The sequence below is a fragment of the Lissotriton helveticus genome, assembly GCF_964261635.1.
Source record: "Lissotriton helveticus chromosome 1_1 unlocalized genomic scaffold, aLisHel1.1 SUPER_1_unloc_52, whole genome shotgun sequence".
Lineage (NCBI taxonomy): Eukaryota > Metazoa > Chordata > Amphibia > Caudata > Salamandridae > Lissotriton > Lissotriton helveticus.
This window is the reverse complement of record NW_027611695.1, coordinates 1,529,039-1,542,250: the sequence shown is the minus strand read 5'-3', so window position 1 is coordinate 1,542,250 and position 13,212 is coordinate 1,529,039. Positions and strand designations below refer to the sequence as shown.

The 13,212-nt window shown below is 41.7% G+C and overlaps 1 protein-coding gene across 1 annotated transcript in view; it reads left to right on the top strand.

The window, feature by feature from the left end:
- Positions 1–13,212, top strand: part of LOC144806192 (uncharacterized) — a 213,157-nt gene that overhangs the window by 60,383 nt on the left and 139,562 nt on the right. The gene's annotated exons all lie outside the window — the stretch shown is intronic.

Here is a 13,212-nt window from a genome sequence, read left to right as displayed (position 1 = left end):
TCCAACACGCATTCTTCTCCGCACAGCATACATCTTAACACAGGTAAGATACAATTCTGCCAGATGGGTCTGAATGAAAGAAACCAGGTCATATTCAGATCTCTTAGCCGAGCTAATCCAAGGACTTTAGTGATGCTGTCCCGATAGCGTATAGCAGGGTTCGTTTCTTCCATCGTTGCTGGAGTCTTGTCTGCAATTAGGCTTGCCATATCGAAGCAGAAGTATCAAAAATAAAATGCCTGCTACGAGTCCCAACAGAAGTGGTAGGCCGCCAAAGACAGAATGGACAAAATTAGGAAAAATGCCCAGAACTGTTTCGAAGGGTGTTAACAGTCCCGAAAAAATTGTCTTAAATACATGGGGGATACCACTGGTATCAGACATATTTAGGATTTGGCTTAGCATTTCTGCGAAATGCACTGGGCAATTTGTTGATAAAAGGGTATGCATCTCTGCCGTTGTCCTTGCAACTTGCAGATCATACGTTTCTTTTGATGACGTCAAGGGCACAGTTGTCTGTAAAAGAACAGACTTCATTCTGCTTAAAGTATCAATTCGAATAGAAGAGATATTCAAAAAAGGCCAAATTTTCGCCTCCGTGTCTGGAGTGCTGTTTGGATACAATACTTGCATACAGCAAGTGGCCATGGAACTAACGCTCACAAGATAAGCTTTTCCTAGCACCATGCCACAACAGCTGTGGTCCACTATTAGAATATAGCCCCCGTTAGAAAGCCGTCTAAAGAATGGCTCTATTCGTGTTGCAGGTGTGCCATGCTGGTGACATGAAAGGTTATTTGAAGTCCCCTCACAGGCCCCATGCAGGTTAATACCTTGACACAGAAGTATACCACTTAGTGATCGTTTACAATTGTTACCACTAAGAAATACATTCTGTTCCTTTTCACTATAACATGTGTGTGTGTAAGGTAATTTCCATGATGACTTAATGTACCCTTTACCCAACCTTTCATACTGGCCCGCTGGTATATACTCTTGACAGTATTTAAATTGGAAAGTTGTTATCAGAATTGTTATTATCCCGTGTATTATCCATTCAATGACAGGTCTTTCTGACATTGTCAATGGTAATCTCTCAAGTTTTTCAATGCTCAGAATCATATAGTCTGCTCCTTTTTGTGCCAAACTGATTTGTGTATCAGTAAGGTTAAAGATAGAGAACAATGACGTTGTGTTGATTAAACGCCAGGGCACGTAGCCTGAACGCAGATTTTGCAACATCCAGCCAAGCTGTACAATAGAACGCAATTGGGACTGACCGTGTTGTAACATTAGTAAGTCCTGTTCTATTATATCAATAGCAGATGATACAATACTGTCCAGAGGACAGAGTCATTAACCCATTGTCCACAACAGAAAATTATTTTTCCAAATTAATACGATCAATTTCTCATATTTTTTCTGCTGTTTCAATTTGTGTTTCTTTCCAAGCTTCGTTGTGTGCAGCATATATACCGGCCGCTATGAAACGTTTTTGATGCTGTTTGCGTGGTCCCATTATGAAATCACGCAAGTCAGCACCGTCTTTAAGTAAAGTTAAGTGTTGCTTAATTTCTGCCAGTGTGGATTTCTGTAGCCATTCGAGGCAGAGTTTCCCTACACTGTATGTTGTAACTATCCCTGGATGTTGTCTCTGGGAGTATCTAGGGTCTGGCCTGGTCAATTTGAACCCCTGTATTTTATTCAGAAATCTATCTTGACAGTTATTTGTGTCTATGGGCCAGATCAACCATTTTTTCCAATCAGGATGTGTTCTGTTTTGGTTAAAAATATGGGATACGTCTATCTCAACATCTGTAGTGCTATTACTGTCAGGTGTTGGTTTTGGAATAGACGGTTTGTTTAAGTCTTTAATTTTGGCTAGGCCAAGACAGGTTGTCTGTTGAATTGTCTCATTCAAGAATATAAGTTGTTCTGGGATCATGCAGGCTCTAAATAATGATTCTATACCTTGGACCTGCCAATCTTTGGTACCCCAGATTGTTTGTGTTTCAATGTTTTTTTTCCAAAAATCTAAACCAAATGTAGTCATTTTTTCATAAAATGTTTCCGAATAGATCAATTTAGTGTTTGTCAGCATTGTTTTCACCCCTGTCTTATTTAACAGTTTGAAATAAAACGTTTCTGCTTCACTTGTGTTAAACCCTGAGAAGTATGGACATTTCTCGTAAAATGTTTTTGAACTACCTTTTGGTGGAGTTGCACAATGTTCCCATTGATTATAATTAAAAACATTTCTAGGTTGAGCAGATTTATGCAAAAAGTGATGTGCAAAGTGATTGTAGCAATACATTTCTTCATAATTAGATGAACCCTGTAAGTAATCATGTTCTGTAAATTTTGCTGACATTACTAAGTCTGAAATCATATCATTAATGCTTTCAAAGTCCCAATCATCAGAGAATGTACTCGGTTTTACAAAGTCACTTAATGAAACCTTAAACTGGTGTGGATATTTCAAGAGCTCGACCGGGGCATAGATTTCGTAATCAGTTTTGTCCCAAGCTACCCCACCGGGTATTGAATTGGCTGTGACATTCACGGATGATAGTTCTCTTTTCTCGATGTGAGATGAATTGTGTGGCTTTAGGACCAAGTTGATGTTCTGACTTGCTGTGTCCATTGTACTGTATTTTCCCTCAATGAATTTTCCCAACCAAGGAACCACGATGAGCCAAAGCAGGAGGAAAGGTACACCTAACACAATCCAAAATCCATGGAGAAATCAGATAGGTTTCTTTGAGTTGATGAAAGAGTTCAGTTACTTTGTCTTTAAAAGTTTTTGTTGCTGGCGTTTCTTCAGGCTCGCTAGGATCCTCAGAAAAGTCATCGAAATTGATGAAGAAGCCAGATGCAGTTCTGTCAATTGTTGGAATCGCTTCCGGATTTTTATTTGCTTTTGGAATTTTCTTTGTTTCATTAGCATAGACTGAGGCTACATCGTTGTAGACTGGTGTTTCTTGACGAACTGTTGCAGTTTGGGTTTCAAGAGGCACAAGTTCCATGGCTTTGTTGCATAGTCCTTTTTTATTCACTGTAGGTTTATCAAATGTGATTAGTCTCTCAGTTTGAACCTCTTTTATAGTAGCAAGTTTTGGTGTTCTGCTACTTCTTGGGAGTCCACTGGGCCTACTACTTATTATTGGCCACATGATTGTGGTTTTACCAGGTCGATGGATACAACTCGGTTCTCCTTTTTACCAGCAAGGGGCGGTAGCACAACTGATCTTGTTCCGCTGACAGCTAAGACAGGTACTGCTTTTCTGTAAGAAGGCCCAAATTCCTTCTTCACCGCAATCTTCTCTCTGACCAGATCCCCAATTTTTGGAATCCAGACAGGCCTTGCTGGGACAGGTGGTTTATCTTCAGTGGTTGTTGGCTGCTGTTTTAACTTTACGTTGCTCAGGTCCTTTCTTGTTTCATTTAAGTCCTGTAAAATAGCCAAACGATCTTTGATGTCAAAGCATTTTTCTTCTACCACTGAAGTCTGACTATCTAAGTCCTGAATATGCATTCTAGTACTGAACAATAGTTCGTACGGACTGAAACCTTTTAGTGAATTTCTTTGCAGATTATTAAGACTACGTTGGACACTTGTTAAATGTTGGACCCACCCATCACCCGAACCTAATACCCTCGCCGTTATAGATTGCTTTATGTCTCGGTTTTTTCTTTCCACAATCCCATTTCCCTCAGGATGGAAGGGACAAGAGTACCGCAATGCAATGCCCATGCTGGTCATGTCCTCCTTATAAGGTCGAGAGCTAAAAGCAGGACCCTGGTTAGAATGTAGCATGCCAATTACGTATGTGCCGATATAGACTCGCAAATCTTTTATAACAGTTCTGGCATCAGCCGAGCGCTGGGGCCACATCCAAATGAATCTCGTGCAGGAATCCACTGCGACCATGATATATTTATAGTTACCATCCCTTTGTAAGGGACCACAGTGGTCCAGGTAAACCCAAGCTAATGGTTTATCGGAGATTAGAAGAGGCGTCTGTGCTGGTCGTTTCACTGTTGATACTTTCATTCTTTGGCATATTTTGCATTCTAGAACATAGTTCTTAGTTTCTATTCTCATGCGTGGCCACCAATATCTCTGTTTTAATAACGATATTGTGGCGGAAACACGAGCATGTGCAGAAGCCAGTCCTTCGTGTGCCGCTGTAATTTAGTCCTAACCTGTGTTCCATATTTGGAATTGCCCTATCCCCCACTCCAGGGATTCGAGCAAAAGGAACATTATTCGCATCAGTTATGTATGAGTACTTTACTGGAAAGCCTTTCGGGAGTGTTTTTCTGTCCTGTTTTACTGACGCACTGACTGCTTGCATTATATCGCTGTCTATTTTTGTTTTTGACCGGGTGATAGCAGCTACGGAAGCCGTTTGCACAGCTGCCTTTGCGGCTTCATCAGCCAATGAATTCCCCGCAACGTGAACGCCATCACGTTGATGACTCAGTGTATGTATCACGTGAGTCTTTTGTAGTTCTTTCTGTAAAAGAACTACTTGTTCCCAAAGCGTTTTATACTTGATTGTGCCACCTTTTGCATCTTTGAAACCGTTTTGAACCCAGTTCTTCAGGTATTCATTATAGGACTGAACGCAGTAATATGAATCGGACACTATGAGTGTGGGGAATTCGCGATAGGTATTTTAAAGGGCCATTTAAAATGCTAGTAGTTCAGCTCGCTGAGCTGTACAATCTCCTAGAGATTGTGTTTTAGTGACCAGTGGTCTAAATTTTCCTTCGTGCCAACGACCTTTAACAATCGCGCACGCAGCACTGTAAGCTTGTTTACCCCCAACTGCGGGCTGTGTTGATCCGTCTGTATATATTCTACAGTCGTAGTGTTCTAGAGGTAGGATTTCGGTTGGCAGAGGACATTCATATTCATATTGTATAAATTCTTGTGTTTTTAAATTAGCCTCAAATTCATATACTACGTCTGTTGCAGCAAGAGAATTAACCCATTGGATCCATCTCGGATGTAGTGCTTTAGCATTCGGAATGCTTGCTTTTGTTACCGCTTCTAGGGCTGGTACTGGTGTAACGATTATTATTCGTTTACCTTGTGCTAGGGCTCTTTCTTTTGCTATAGCAGTCTGAACCGCAGTTAGAATTTTTTCCGTTGAACTAAATTTAATTTCAGCTTTTGTGTACAAATGTGATTTGTAAGCTATTGGTACCGTTTCTCCCTCATTAGAGGTCAGGTACGTGAATCCGCATCTTCCAGGGATGACTCAGGTTACAAGGTTGTGTGTATTATCGCGAGTTTGCAATTTTGTTTTAGCTAACATGTCTGTTTGCAACGATCTCAAAATTTCTGTGTGTTTTTGAGTCCAATTGATTGGTTTAAAATCAGGTTTTATTAGTTCATAGAGAGGTTTAACCCTCTCTGCATAGTTTAGAATGTAAGTTCTTCTGAAATTCAGGAAACCTAGTATTGATTGTAAGTTCTTCAGCGTTTTTGGTGCTTGGAGTACAGCGCATTTCTCTAAGAAATTGTCTGCTAGGCTTTTGCCTTCACTTGATAATTCATATCCTAAAAACAGGACTGTTAGATGGGCAATTCGTGACTTTTTAAAGTTGAATTTGTAACCCTCTGCTGCGAACCCAAGTATTATGGTGTTCACTCTTTTCACGTGAGTATCCAAGTCATCGTCTGTGAGGTAGATGTCATCGACATAAGATAATGCTTCATCATCATATATTTGTAGTAACTCTGTTACTCTTGCTGACAATAATCCTGGGCTACTCTTGAATCCCTGTGGGAGTCGACAGAAATTACTGCGACCCCATTATTGAGAAAGCGGTCAAATACCTGCTTTCAGGTGCAATGTTTTGACAAAAGAATCCATTAGAGATGTCTAATGTCGTTTTGTATTTTTTGCGCACGATGTTATTCATTAGTGCTGCACTGTGTGAGTTTTGTACTGCAAATGTCTTGCAACATGAGTTAAGGTGTCTGCAGTCCAAAACTAGACGATATGAATCGTCTGGCTTGGAGACAGGAAACAAAGGATTGTTCATTTGTGAGGTGCATGTTTCAATCACCCCCTGGTATTCAAGTTGATCTAAGATCTCCCTGACTGGTTTTTTAGCTTCTTGCTTAATTGGGTACTGCCTTTGTGCAGTTGGTTGACATTTTAACTGGATTTTGTGAGGAGGAGAGTTCTCATCACATCCTACATGATTTATATATAATGCAGGAGCTTGGGCTACTGCCCATTTTCTTACATATGTATATTTTTTATGAATTGGAATATGATTTGAGAAGGCAGGCATAATCATTTCTTCGCCATGAGGGCACTCCCTGACAAACTCTGGTGGCCAGTCTTTCTCAGCTAAAAGGATGTCATAGCCTTTGGAAAGGTTATCCCAAAACAGACCCCTTACTTTCCTAGTCTTATCTCCCTCTATACGTAATGTTATTTTGTATATTTTATGAGGTTTGCTAACTCTGGTGTCTGCAGTTTCCACCTGAATGTATTCATTTGTGTCCACTGTCTCCAGATGATTTATCAAGATCTTGCGAGCTATTGTCACTTCTGCTGCGCTGTCTAGCATTGTCTGGGCCCACTCTCCGTTTTTCAGTTGTGTCCTCAGTATCCTCGGCATGTTTGATTATTTTAATACTGGCTACCTTCTTTCTTGGAAATTGTAATTTTTTACTTTGATGAGCAGGTTCCTTGTCTTTGGACTTGACGTGCTCTTCCCTGTGTTCTGACCGTCCTCTTTTTTCCGATTTCTGCGAGGAAGTCTGAAAAGATCGAGAGGGACGTGTATCAATATCTTGATATCTATCAGGTTTCTTCAGATTATCCCTATTTCTAAGGTTGTATCTTTTCTCAGAGGGCTCCCTCTGGGGAGACTTGTGTCCTTGGTCCGGAGATCTTTCTCTCCACCGAGGAGACCTTCCTCTGGACTGGAATCTTTTTTCTTTGGGAGTGGATTGTTTATTTCCATCCCAGCTCTTTTTTGGAGTGTTTAGATTATTTTAAATAAATATTTTTTCAGGATTTTCAGTTAGTTGGGGTTTTACTGGTTTCCCACCCAAACTATCTCTTCCTAGTTCTTCATAGGATTTTTCTATGATTCTGGCAAGTTCAATTGGTTGGTCTGCTATATCTGTTTCTTTCAATTTCTGGCGGATCGCCACAGATGCTGCTTCTCCTTTTATGTTGGCTAATAATATAGCCGAGACCTTCTTGAAGTCTTTCAGTAATTTCATACCCAGAGTTAAAGCAGGTTCTGGACCGTATTCATTTTGAATCTGTCTTAGCACATCTGGTATTATCGCCATAGACGGAACACCATGTGCTTTTGTGTAAATGGAAGCAAAGACTGTACCCCAAGTGTCACAGTCCTCCACATGTGGTGCCATCCCCATTGGAAGACAGATAGTCAGAATTCTGTGTTTCTCGGTAGGGGTAGTATCCGGAAATACTGCCTCTATTTGAGTTATTTTTTGTGCTACCCAGAATGGAATTTGTTCCCGTTTTACGGGTACTTTACCCAGACATGATTATATGTTCTGTGGTGTTATTTTGTTTGTGTTCCCCTGATGAGGGGTCAGCTGTGGAATGTTAATAGCTGGTTGGATTGTTGAAGTCCGCATTACATATTGGACTAATTGTCTATGTATTTTAATTAGTTGTTTTAGCTGTGCTAAAAGTTCTGGTACTGACATTTTTTCAATGTCTGGATGTGGTGTGTAGCTGGCTAGAACCGGCCACGTTGCTCCTGGTCTACCTAGTGGACCGAGCCTGGTGATGTGATTATTATGTTTTAGGGCGCCTTTAAACCAGAGCAGGTGCTCTTGGTATTTTAATGGGATTTCAACCTCCTCAAAAGGAGTGTATTCATCCGGAAGTTCCTCTATTTTGTAATAGTGGAAGTCGTGTGTGACAGCGTTTGCTGCGGGAAAGTTTATCCATGGATAGAATACCTCTGTCTGCCGATATTCATGGGCCTCAATTACGAATACGACTATTCCGCCTCTCGGTGTTAGTCCATTTTCTTTAAGTTTAAGAGTTATAGTTTTTCTTATGTTGACCGGAATGAGTATAACATTCGGGTCATTGTCTCGGAGACTTGTGTCATCCACTAGGATTTGAGCTGCTATTCTAGCTGCCTCCCTTTCGTCTTCACTTTCTGACATTTTTACTGACAAAAAGGTCTTTGTTGCAGATCACGTTTCAAGGAAACAAAGATTAGGTGCACAATATTTTGGAACACTGTATCCTTCAACGTTGACTAAACCAAAAACTATACATAGGAATCTCTTCCTACTAAGTTCCGGCGGTTTTTAACCTTTTACCCACTCCAGACGTCTTTTGGAGTATTTACGGGAAAAAGGGTCTGTGTGAAAAAGCACGACTGAGTTACTCTAACGTCTTGCGTTAGATTTATCGCCTTGCCAAACGTTGGGCGCCATGTAGTGTAGTTCCTATATTCCCAATAGGCTCTGCGCATTGGAATAATATAAACAGCAGCTTAGACGTAGGACTGAGGTCGACTAGATCTCTACTGACTATATTAGACTTAAGGTTTGCCAGCTAGCTCAGAGGTCACTAGAAACTTTCTCGAATAAACGAGGAGGAGTTTAACCTCCCTGGATAGACAAGAAAGGATTAGCTTCTGACAACCATAAAACATGACAACTTTGCTCCCCCAGAATAAGAGTGTATCTCTAGAGTCGTGGGAAAACAATAGACAGCTATTTCACTCAGTCAATAGTGCTTACTTAGTTTCACCAGAGTGCAGAGAAAAGAGAGACGGGCGTTTTCAATAAAAGGTCTTTTTTATTGAGCAGTCTTCTTCCTCATGCAAGAGAAATGAATTGTCACAATTGCAATACTCGTAGTAAAGTAAAGTGCGTACAGTAAAAGGAGGATTATAAAATAATACTGTAAAAGCATTGATATGGTTTCTTAGCCATATGATACTTTAAAATAAATAAAATACATACATACATATATACATTGACTAACGTACTCAACTGGTGCTTCTAAATACGCCTACCCCAGTGTACCTGACCTAAGCCTAATACGTGGGAAGGAGTAAGTAAGTAGCAGTTTAAGTTAAGTTTGGCTTGCCAAGAATCTGACTCAAGAATTCTCTTTAAGGGTTTAGTCAGTTCCGTACCTGGGTAATAGAAAGCAGGAGGTCTGGTATCTCTCTCTCAGGACTCGATATCCCAGTAACCCGCGAAGGTATCTGGAAACACCGGAGCTGGATTTCCCGGCAGGAGAAAAGACAGCGTCTCTCTCAGTGCGTCAAAAGAGATGGGGCAGCATCCGTGGGCTCTCGCATCAGCTGGGCTCTCGGGCAAGTAGATAGCTGCTCGGCTCCAAAACCACCACCGTGTGTTTGCTTAAGGCAACGTTGGTATATTTATACCTGAAAGGTGCCGGGTTTGACGTAAGGTTGGACATAAGACGTCAATAAATATGTCACTAAGAACTGGCCGTTCTTACAGTGCTTCACAGGAGTTCTAGGACGAAATCAAAACAAAAGCAAGGGGGATTTCCCAGGTTGCTGGAGGTTTGGTTTGTTTAGAGAAGTCGTTGTGCTTTCTAGGAGTCCGGGGATGTAGCCTTGCCTAACGTGACAGCATGTGCTACGACTGAATATGGATATGATTATTATGCCGTTATAGGGATATTATTTATTATAACCGAACAAGGGCATAAAATAGAAATATCGGTTTAGGCTCCTGGATAAAAACACAATACGCCAAGGTATGGCTCTGCATTTTATGTAGTTCAATATCTTGTCTACCGTTTGGTAAACATCAATAGGTAAGCCGTCTGGGCCGAGAGGGGTAAATGAGTATCTTTAAAATGTTCCTCAATGTCTTTAGCATCTTGGAGTGGGGATAATTGAGGATAACCCGGACTTGGGGGGTACGTTATAAACCAATCCTTACACATATAATAGATTTGGTCAGAGACCATTCGCAGTGGGTGGTGCGTCATCCTAAAGTTAAAATTGGTGGGTACATTGTTACCATAGGCCTTTGAACCCTCTTTCATTATGGCATGATGTATGTGTTCTGGCCTGTCCTGTTCTTCTTTGGTCATTGGAGTGTCTTATCTAAATCTTCTGGTTTCATCGTCATCCCCTTCTACCTCCAGAAATCGTTGATGAGTGGGTGCAGTTCTAGGGTTGGGAAGTATGAGAAGGATCTCATTCTTGCGGCTGCACTTCTTCCGCAGAGGATATTGTCAGGGGTCCTCGTGACCGCTGGGAACTGAGGGGACAACTGATGTACGATCTATGTGTTTATGAGCATAAGCTTTACAAGCCAACATTTCTGCTTCTTGTCCTATCGATACCAGTTTTCTGCGTTCTCTTTCTTTTGTTGGCTTGTGCTTGTCTCCTTACTGTTCCCTCCCAGTGGACCCCGCAGTTTCTGACCCATGCATGTTCATCCCAACATTGTAAGGCCTCATATAGTAACAATCAAATCTTTCCCTGTCTTTGCCTAGCCATTAAATATTGTCGCAAATAACCCAACTTCACTTTTTCAAAGGATCTTACTCCTGGCTGTAGCAAATCTGGATTGGATTTAGTTTATTCATGCCATTGTTTCAGAAATAGGCCTTCCTGGAGACTCTTTTTTTAATTACATACCACACCGGACTACTGGGTGGAGATGTGGACTGTGGCACTTCTAAATACTTGTCGCTACAAAAAGTTGCTACACAGGCACAATTTTTACTAACACAACAACCAGTGGTAAGGAGGAACACAATTGAAACTGATATAACTGAAATGGGGACTCAAACCACCTGTCACTAAATATGAGGTCAAATCAGGTCGGGGGTCTCGAACCACCCGCAAACAACCACTCAAGTGGGCCTTGAACCACCCAAAATTTTAAACTCAATGTCTCCTTTCCTGGTTGATAACTGATTTTACTGTGTCAAGGCAACAGAGGTTTGGTTCATTGGGATTCAGCCAAGCGAGTCACTTGCTGTGAACTGCAACTGCAGGAAACCGGTCTCCCCTCTCCAGGCATACACTTTGAAGTCATCAAGTTCGCCTGGCCCTCCAACCGTGGTGGCGACTCCAACTGGGCTCCGACTTGGTATTCCTGGGTTTTGGCACAGTTTGTTAACCCCTTAGCTGCGGCGGCTATTCCGCCGCAGTGCTTAGGGGGAAGGGGGGGCCGCGCGGCGCTCGCGTACTAGTGACGGAACTGCTCCGTCATGGCCCTCGGGTGAGCTGTGCTTATGACGGAACGGTTCCGTCACGGCCCCGCCCGCCTAATAGAACGCTCAGCGCAGGCGCGGAATTCGCGTTGCGCAGGCGCGGCGAGCGGGCCGTGACAGAACCGTTCCGTCACCAGCACAGCCCATCCGAGGCTTGTGACGGAACGGTTCCGTCACGAGCACACAAGGGGTTAAACCAAACTACTCTTCTAAATAAAGCATGGACAAGCACAGTTGTAAGCAGTCAGGAAGCAACGTTTATTTGCTATTGCTCGAGTGAGAACAGCCAGCTACCAACCGCACTGTCCTGCCTTGGGTTACAATCTGCAGTCTAGCACACGTTGAGCCACGTAGGAGAACATTACGCTGAAGACGGTTGACAAACAATAAATTATTATGATCAGGCAATAATCAGGAGTCGCGCACAGGGTGCACCGAAACTGCCTGCAAGCATATTCCAAGAAAGCCCACAAGATAAAAACATACTGCACCTGGTGTTGGCACACCGTAAACAGAACATACACAGTTTCCGTCTCTTCAGAGACCAGAGCAATGTAATAACATGAACTGCAAAATGAAATACAACCTATACATGGGTTAACAGTAAATTACGTAGTATATCTTCTTCCACACAATGCGCCTTGCATTACCTTTGTTATGTACTTCCTGAAGAGTTACCTTTGTTATGCACTTCCTGAAACTGAAGAAACTGCAGCGCATCCTGAGTCCTCTTTTTCTACAATCTGTTCTTGTTTAAATGAAATCTTAACCATATGCATCTACCTACACCTGTACCTGTGGCATGTGGGCGCTCCGTGAGCGCACTTTCTTTATTAAGTTACTTTGTAAACTCTGGCAAATCACCTCCTTTTCTGAAGTAAATAAGATGTGACTTCTTTGATAGAGCTTTTAGTTAAATATCTGTGTATGAGGAAAAATCCTTCTGTAACGTTCAAAGATGGTAAAGAAGAAATGTCTTGTACCACAATTTAAACATTATGTATTTAATTCTTTCATGTTTACATTTAGTAATTTAACATCATTTTACATCCAACAGGAAACAAGCCTTGAATACATGAAATGATAATGGATTTAGAAGATACTACTGTAAATCAACAAAAACAATGAAGAATTGAGCTCCAGTATTCAAGGCGGCCTCAGCAACGTCATATTGACGAACCTGAACGTTAACTGACGGGTCCTGGAAGCAGCTGTCAAGGGCAATTCAGTGAATGTAAGAGTCTGAGCCGAGCACCTCCACTCCACAAAACTAAGAAATAACCGCTGGAAAATTAAGGCAACAACACTGACAAAGCAACTCTCTTGTAAACAGGTGTCCAACACCAACTTTGATCCTGGTATTGAAATGATGTGTTTACAGCAGTGCTCCGCTTTCTTAAAATGATAACAGACGCCCATTCAGTGCGCTCGGTGTATGGTAAACTCTTTCTAGCCAAACCACAGGAACCCGAGAAAAGAACAATGGTGTGGGGCCAGACAATTCACGTGTAAAAGAAAGACGAGTTCTGCTATCTGAAATACAAGTTGATGTCCCAGTTTGTGTCGACCAGAAGGAAGATGGATCATTATCCCTAACTGTGCATAACATTTAACCATTCCAAAGACACTATCGCCCACAAAGAAGCCTTGCACTCTTTATGAGTTCGACGGTTTTTTGGTGACCTTGAGTGTGGCAGGTGTTTCGTGACATTTGCACTTTATTAAATCAGAAAGCAAATGTGCAAAATATCATACATACAGGGAATGTGAGAATAGCACACGTGCTTTATCAGCCATGTTTGCCCTTCAGGAAACACAGTCATGGGATGCAGGCAAATATATACCAGACTTGGAGACATTAACCAAGAAAGAAGAACCTTACACATGCAACAAGAACTTTAGTTTGTCATCAGAACTAAATCACCATCAGCAAACACACACAGGTGAAAAACCATTCAAGTGC